We start from the raw sequence: 8,751 nt of genomic DNA, 5'->3' as shown, positions 1-8,751 counted from the left end.
GTATTGTATCTAGCCAGTACGCCACAAATATTCAGCTTTCATGTAAATACCTTGGTGTGACAGTTCAGTCTGCTCTTCCTGCTGAGAACCAGCTTGGGAGCCTATGTTGACGTCTCGCCTTCATGGCATCATGACAGCAGGTGCTTCGCCCTGCTCCTCCTCCTCTACAGCAGCTGGGCGTGGACTGGAGTGCAAAGTCAGAGAGGAGGAAGTAAACGGTTCATATATTACAGTAGATCCATGTCATAGTGTCACATGGAGGCGGTCGGGCGAGTCAGTTTCACTTACTGAGCATTCAGTGGCTTCTCACAGATGTTTGACATCGTCGGACCAGGATAGGCTACCGACAGACCAAAAAAGAACTAGTAGAAGAAGAAGAAGATGTGTTCCTCCTCAGTGTTGTTGGTCTCTCTGTGTCTCCTGCTGTTTCTCCCTCCATGTCTGTCCTCTGACGGTAAGGACCTGAACTCTCTGTCTCTGTGGTTTTACTGTAGTTACCATGGTTACTGTAGTTTTTCTGTAGGTACTTACTGTAGTTAGTTACTGTGGCCCCTGTAGTTACCGTGCTTACAGTAGTTTTACAGTAGTCAGTAACCGTAGAGTGAGTATCTGTCGTCAGTCTTGCTCTGTCTCAACATGGCCGATTCTCTTCCTGGTGTTGGCTCCGTATCAAATCACGAGTTTCAGAGGGTTAGGACAGGAGACCAAGACCAGGTCCTGGTCTGGTACCAGAACAAGACCAGGACTCACTGTAGGGTCCTGATTTTAAGGTTTTTAAATGTCTTAATGGCCTTGGGCCTTCTTACGGCCTTTTAACTATACCACAAGTAAGAACTAAAACACACAGGCAGGCAGCATTCAGTTATCATGGCCCCCGATTGTAGAACAGGCTGCCTGAGAACCTCAGGGCCACAGAGACTGCTGATGCTTTTAAAAAGAGGCTCAAGACGCACCTTTTCAATCATTCCCTTTATGCTCTTACCCTACTATACGATTTTAATCCTCATTTTATACATTTTATCCCAATTTACTGTTAAATCCCTCTTCTTAGCTTTTACACCTTTTATCTTATTTTACTGTTTTAGTCCTTCATGTTTTTAGCCTTTATACTTTTTTTAACCTTATTTTACTGTTTTAGTCCTTCATGTTTTTAGCCTTTATACTTTTTTTAACCTTATTTTACTGTTTTAGTCCTTCATGTTTTTAGTCTTTATACTTTTTTTAAAATACTTTTTTACCTTATTTTACTGTTTTAGTCCTTCATGTTTTTAGCCTTTATACTTTTTTTTTGTACTTTAAAAAAAAAAATCTTATTTTACTGTTTTAGTCCTTCCTTCAGTTTTTAGCTCCAGTGTTTCCTCATGCCTACCACATTGGGAGTTGTCTCTGGTCTACCACTGGGGGTGCTGTCCTGTGGACGGCCCCGGCCTGGGTGGCTACAGGGCCCTGTGTGGAGCCTCCTCTGTGGCAGCGCTCCCTGTGGTCATGGACCGTGACCTCTCTCATACCCCTTTCCCACTGGCCAAAAAACCCGTTTAAACCCGCTAACAATTGGCTTTTGGTGGCAGTGGGAAAGGCGCACCGAGCCGAGTCGACCCGCGTCGACGCGGGTCAAACGACTCGGCAAGCGACGCGGGTTAAAATCGCCTTTAATCGGCTCGGCTCCGAACGGCTTGCAGTGGGAACGCCAGACCCGCGTCAACCCGCTAATTTACGTGATGACACTGAACGTTACGTGACGCTACGTCATCGCGCCGGTCGCGTCTCATATCACGTACCAAAACAAAGCTCTGCTCCGCTCTGCTCTCATCCGAGACTGGGATCAAAACATCAGAGAACACTGACCAAAAACGATAGAAAAAAAGAAAAGAAAAGAAGCGACAGTGTGTTTAACTGATGTGTTGTGCCGCGGACGTCCGTCATCCGGCCGCAGCAGACTCTCTGTCCTCCGCTGTCCTGGTGCTCCAGGTCAGCCAGCCAGAGAGTCTGCCTCGGCGGACGGACACTCCGCGGCGGGCGGCTGTGGCATGACTGTGTGTGTCTCTTGCACCGCAGATGAGAGCGGGGTGACTGGTTTATGCTCTGTCTGATCCCTCAGCGGGGGGTCAGACTCGGCTCATTTTGGTCAATGGGAAAGGGGCCAAATGCCGATTGTTAGCGGGTCGACCCGCGTTTAAAAAACCCGCGTCGACCCGCTAATTTTAGTGGGAAAACGGCTTCAGTGTGGTTGGCCCCCAAAAGGGGGCTTCTTCCTCGCCACAGGTCTCGATGCCCGGCCATGCATCTTTAGTGACAGTGTATGTGTGGGTGTGAGTTGTGTGTGTGTCTGTCTATGTATGTGAGTGTGTATGTATTTCCATGTCCATATGTGGGGGTGGGATTGTCGGTTTTCTTGATTTTCTTTGTTGTTTTTAATCTCTGTGAGGCACGTTGTGCTACTTTTTGTATGAGAAGTGCCATACTCATAAGAGATTTGATTTGGTCTCGCAGTGGTTCAGTCATAGAGTCAACTGAATCTCTCTCTCTCTCTCTCTCTCTCTCTCTCTCTCTCTCTCTCTCTCTCTCTCTCTCTCTCTCTCTCTCTCTCACTCACTCACTCACTCACTCACTCACTCACTCACTCACTCACTCACACACGAGTGGGGGACATGATACTACTACTTGTCAATCATTTACACTTGAAAAATGAATGTGTAGGAGCAGCAGACTGTGGTGCACTGGTGTGAACAGAACATGCTCATTCTGAACCCAGTAAAAACAGAGGAAATTATCTGTGGAAACATTAGCTTCACACCAACCCGAATGTAGGAGCTACATTCTTCCTTTTGTATTTTGGTGTACTGCCCCTTTAATGCCTTATCAAACAAACTACCGGTATTCATTTCCTCATGCTGTGCTTTGTCTTTTATTGTGGTTAATATATCTCTGGTTTGGATCTTGCATTTAATTTGAATAATAACCACAGACTCTTAGATGGATCTAAACCCCCTTTCCAAAGGTGTGTGTGTGTGTGTGTGTGTGTGTGTGTGTGTGTGTGTGTGTGTGTGTGTGTGTGTGTGTGTGTGTGTGTGTGTGTGTGTGTGTGTGTGTGTGTGTGTGTGTGTGTGTGTGTGTGTGTGTGTGTGCATGTGCGCGCTGTCTGTCATGGCAGAGATGGCAGTGTGTGTGTGTGTGGTATCTGTCAGATGGCAGTAGTATCTGTCAGATAAAGCAGTATCTGTCAGATGGCAGTCAGATAAAGCAGTATCTGTCAGGGTTTGAGTCCTGAGTTTTGTGTAGCGTGTTCATATCCTGTTTTTTTTTTTGATAGTCTTGTCGCCCCCTTGTATTGACTCTGTTTACACTTCCTCCCTAAATTCCTTTTCCTGCCCTTGGTAGTTACCATGTGTTCCACTTGGGTCTGGTTTTGACTCTGGATAGGAATAAAGACACTAAGACTGTTCTGAGTGCTACTGCATTTTTGTGCCCACCACCACCCTGATAATCCGTGATAGTATCAAATAGTTTTTCAACCGTATCTGTGGAATGTAGTTTTTGGTCTGTGGGCTTCTGCACTTTTTATGTACTTGTTATGACAAGCTATTGGGGCAGAATTGTTATTGTAAAGACTTCCTTACATGGACATCCACTAGACCAAATCAAACTGCCTCATCTTACCTGGAAACGTAAAGGCAACTTGGATTTGATTGCTTATTTATGTGTAAGCCTTTATATCCAATAGTTATTTGCATTAAACATATGAAACAGTCTCAATCATTTAAATAATTAGGAGTTTACTGTATGTGGACAGTGCTCTCTCCTGGTCAGATCATGTCAACCACATCTGCAATAAAGTACAGCAGAGGATCCACTTCCTGGGGAGACTCAGATCATTTGGAGTTAGTAGATGGAGTTACATCTGTTCTTTTGCTCCACAATTCAATCTGTCCCACTGTACGTCTGCCCGGTCTGGTTCTGCAGTCTTACTGTCCAGCTGAAGAGCAGAATACCAAGACTTCTGAACACCTGCTCTAAGCTGGTGGGTGACTGATCACTCCCTGAGGCTGGCCAGTAAAACCAACCTTCGGACCCACATGTGCTACATGATGAGTGCCCTCTGGGAGACGTTCCAGACTTCCAAGCTGCAGAGAGAACAAACACAAGTTCAAACAACAAGTTCTCCTTTGTTCCTGACTCCACTACATTACTTGACAACCAGAGGAGCAAAAAGAGATGACCCCAACACCCTCACCACACACACATGCTGCAGATCCCTGAGATTGTCTGAATTCTGACCAGCTTTTGTATGTTGCATATTGCTTATATTACTGTATGTGTTATACACCTTGACTGTCGTTTTTGTTTATTTTTATTTATTTATTTTTAAGTATATTTTTTAGGCTTTTTTGCCTTTATATGATAGCACAGTGAGATAGACAGGAAAGGGGGAGGCAGAGAGAGGGGGAATGACTGCAGGAAAGGTCTGCCCGACGCGGGACTCGTACCGGGGACGCCTGCGTTGAGGACTGTAGCCTCTACATGGGGCGGCCGCCTTAACCACTGTGCCACGCACCGCCCCGTTTTTGTTTATTTATTGTAAATCAAATAATCCTTTTTAAATACGAGTACTGTGTTAAATGTGATGGTTGCGGAGCTGCCATGCAACACAAATTTCTGCACAAACAGACAATAAAGGTTCTGTTATTTTATCTTAACAGTGACAGTGAAATCTGGAGGAGACGCCACTCTTCCATGTCGAGGTCCCCGAGACGCTGAGATCACTCTGTTAAAGTGGACCAAACCTGACCTGGAGTCAAAGCTGGAGTCAAAGCATTACGTCTTCTTCTACAGAGAGAACCGTCTGTATGAAAAGAGCCTGCATCCATCTTATCGTGGTCGAGTGAAGCTGAACGATCCAGAGATGAAGAACGGAGACGTTTCTGTGATTCTGAAGAACGTCAACACCAACGATACCGGGAGATACGAGTGTCTTGTTGTAAACGGTGAAGGACAAAACAGAACTGAACAAACTAGTAACATCACCCTGAAGATTCATGGTGAGTTTGTACATAAATTATGAACCTGTTCATACTGGTGGAGGACCCTGCAAGGCCCGAGAGGTGGTCAGAATGACATCAATGCCTCGATACTCAGGTGTGTGTGTGTGTGTGTGTGTGTGTGTGTGTGTGTGTGTGTGTGTGTGTGTGTGTGTGTGTGTGTTTCTCTGTTTCATTCCCAGTGAACGTCACAGCTGGAGACAATGTCTCTCTGCCATGTCGAGCTCCCAGCAACAGTAGTATCACAGGTGTAGAGTGGACCAGACCTGGACTGGAACAAGATTATGTGTTGTTGTATCAGGACGGGAAAATTAATCTAGAAAACCAGCTTCTATCGTATCAGAACCGGGTGGAGCTGGAGGACAAAAAGATGAAGGACAGAAACGTGTCCATCATCCTGAAGAACGTGAACAAAGACGACTCAGGAACATACGAGTGTCGAGTCTTCCACACAGAGGCAGAGAGCAGGAGTAGATCCAGTTCAAAGAATGAACCAATCAGCACCATCTACCTGGAGGTTCATCAGTCAGGTGAGTCCCAGAGTCCAGATTCTGTTGTGTTCTTCACTCATCACCGACCTGACAGCTGATACCTCACTCTGCTTCTCTCTGCAGGAGACACAAAGAAGATAGTAGACAAGGAGGGAGGAGACAAGGATCTACAGATTGGACTAGGAGTTGGTCTACAGATTGGACTAGGAGTTGGTCTGAGTGCTGCTGCTCTGTTGGTTGTTGGTGTTGTTGGTTTTATCATCTATAAACGTAAAAATCAGAGGTCAGAAGGGGTCATTAGAGCTGCTTATACAGCAGCTAGGACTGGTCAACCAGCTGACTGATCAGAAGGTCTACAGAGACTCAGTTGTTCCCTCCTGATCCTGAATCAGACCCAGGATCAGAGGGTCTGGAGGAACCGGGACCACAGACCCAGGATCAGCTGTGACCCTGTTGACCTGAACCAGACTCCATCCAGACAGGAGCAGGTTTCACTGAGGACTGATCCTGAGACGTCCTGAGATGTTTCTGATGCTCCTGAGCTCCACATGATCTTCTTGAAGCTCAGTCTCAGCTGGACAGAGACACGGTGATGCCTTCAGGGACCACCTCATAACGGGAGATGATGATTCTATTGGTGCATGAGGCCGAGTTTGTTGTGACTGGTTACAGCTGGTTTAACCTGCTGCTGAAGAGTTGACAATCATGTTGTAAACTGACTCTGAGTCAGTACAAAGGTGATGTTTATGGATTTACAACCAGACTGGTTATAAATGAACTGATTGCACTGAGAGAACAATCATAGCAGTATAGTACTAGTAGTATAACGATTGAGATTGTGAACAACAATAATGTACGTGTTAATGCAGCTGGTCTGTTTTGAGTGAATAAAAGCTCCTGTGTGAATATAAACTGTGTTTTGTCTCTTCACTTTGCCAACTCATGTTAGACAAATGATGACGTAGAGTCACAGCAGCTCGTCCTCTGTTGGTCCAGAGTTTTTATCACGTTTACACTTTTATCATTAACAAGTAAAACGTGAAAGAGACGCCTCCTTTAACTCTGAATGTTTCAGTCTGAGCTTCTCTCTGGACTCTCTCCTTTACACCTGGTAGGAAGTCTTTATTGTTTGTTACCTGAAGACAAAGTGAGGAGTTGTTGGAGGAACAGCTCCACCTGCTGGAGAGTTCACACACCTGCACCGTTTGATGCCTCATCCCTGCTGGAGGAAACTGAGGTCAAAGGTCCTGTTGTTGATCTGGATCCAACTGATGAAGCCTGATAACAAAGATAATGATTAACACACACACACACACACACACACACACACACACACACACACACACACACACACACACACACACACACACACACACACACACACACACACACACACACACACACACACACACACACACACACACACACCAGATAGTTCTTCAGTCTCCACTCTGAGTCATGTCCTCCACTGTCCAGCAGGTGGCAGAGTGGCCTGTGGATCAATGCAGCTCAGCTCATCAGGTCCAGAATCCAGTTCAAGTTCAGATCAAGATCCAGGACCATTTCCTGAACCAGTTCCTAGTCTAGTTCTAGATCCAGATCCAGAACTATACACACATCTAGTCACACATCTCATATTCAGGTCAGGTAATCCAGGTTCAGATCCTGGCCCTGACATAGAACCAGGTCCAAGTTTATGGTTCTGATTTAGATCCAAATCCAGGGCCAGAACCAGAACCGGAGCAAGATCTAGATCCAGGTACATGAACCACATTCAGGTCAACTTCCAGATTGAGATCCAGAATCCAGACCAGGTTCAAATTAAGATCCAGATTAGATCGAGACCCATACCAAATGAGAACTATAGAGCCAACTATGACTGAATTCAGAACCACATTCAGATCCGGGACAAGATCAAGACTCAGAGCCAGAAGAAGGTCCAGATAAAGAGCCAGATCCAGAACTAGGACTAAATCCAGAACCAGACCCTGATCTGAGAAGACTAGACAGAGAACTAAGGACCACACTGGGTCTTGGTCTCTGGTCCCTGTAGGCCCAGAACTCCTGTAGGAGACTTTACAGAGTCAATTTTAGCAATAGTTTTTATTTATAATTATTTTATTGACCTTTATTTAAACAGGAAGTTCCATTAAGAAAATAAATCTCCTTTCTAAGCGAGACCTGTCCACAAGTAGCCTTATGAAACCAACACGTACAAGACTCACAGATGAACAATAAAACAAAACGGCAGCTATTTAAACACAGTGGTCACTCCAGTTCCCTCCTCACTGACTGTTTCTAGTTTGTGCTGGTGGTTTTGGTAGCTCTGTAGTTTCTGCTCTGAGGAGGTGTGGAGCGGTTCACCACAACCAACACGGAACCAGTCACATTTTCCATCAGATGAACTCTGTCAAACCCAAAGAACCACACGAGAGAAAACAAGTGAAGATACCAGAGTTTATTGATCAAACCAGACCACTGCTGCAGGAACAAACAGTTAATAATAAAATACAGAAATGAAGGTCGGACAACACAAGAGACACGTTGACTAACTTATCTACATTGCTTTCATTTATTACATGGCTCAGCAAAGCAGCAGAGAAGAGACCGGACTTGCAGATTCGCTAAATGATGCAATTTATGAATCAATAAAAGTTGTACTTTGATCAACATTATGTCTCAGAGCAATTATTTTACTCCTAAGCTGTGTAATAAGCAAGATAATGTAGAGTTAGTGGGTTGTTAGGGAGAAATAAACCACTTCTGTTGGGGTTTATTTCTTCATAACAGCCTCTGCACTCTACATTATCCCTTACATAAAGCATGATGATGAAAGGATGAACTATGGGGGAGGGGCTGCAGCAGCAGGACGTCAGTGGTGGGACAGGTGTGAAGGTGTGAAGCTCTTCCCCATCGAAGTGTAGACGACCTCTGACTCCAGTGGACACTCTGAACACAGACACACAGTTCAGTCAATATGAGTCCTACCTGTCCTCTACCTGACTTCACCTCTCTCATTCTGGGATAATACTCAGTCTGTTCAGACTCCATCCGTCCTACATCAGTGTCATGTTGGGACCACAGCTCTGTTTCACCACCTGAGGCTCACACCATCACATCATTGTCTAAATATAATGTTTGAACTGTGCCAAACATATGAACAATGAGATGTGTCCTCTTTTACTATGGGTTAATCACCAGTACCTGCTGTATTTCTGATACTA

The 8,751-nt window shown here is 45.2% G+C and overlaps 1 protein-coding gene across 1 annotated transcript in view; it reads left to right on the top strand.

The window, feature by feature from the left end:
* The first annotated feature begins 228 nt into the window (after positions 1-228).
* Positions 229-8,751, top strand: part of LOC311001346 (coxsackievirus and adenovirus receptor homolog) — a 173,587-nt gene continuing 165,064 nt past the window's right edge. Inside the window, exon 1 of the mRNA XM_083992414.1 lies at positions 229-365. The gene's annotated coding sequence lies outside the window, so the exon portion shown is untranslated. The remainder of the gene's footprint in view (positions 366-8,751) is intronic.

Source organism: Trachurus trachurus (assembly GCF_905171665.1).
Source record: "Trachurus trachurus genome assembly, chromosome: 18".
Taxonomy (NCBI): Eukaryota; Metazoa; Chordata; class Actinopteri; order Carangiformes; family Carangidae; genus Trachurus; species Trachurus trachurus.
Note: the sequence above shows the minus strand (reverse complement) of the source record. Positions and strands in the feature narration are given on the sequence as shown.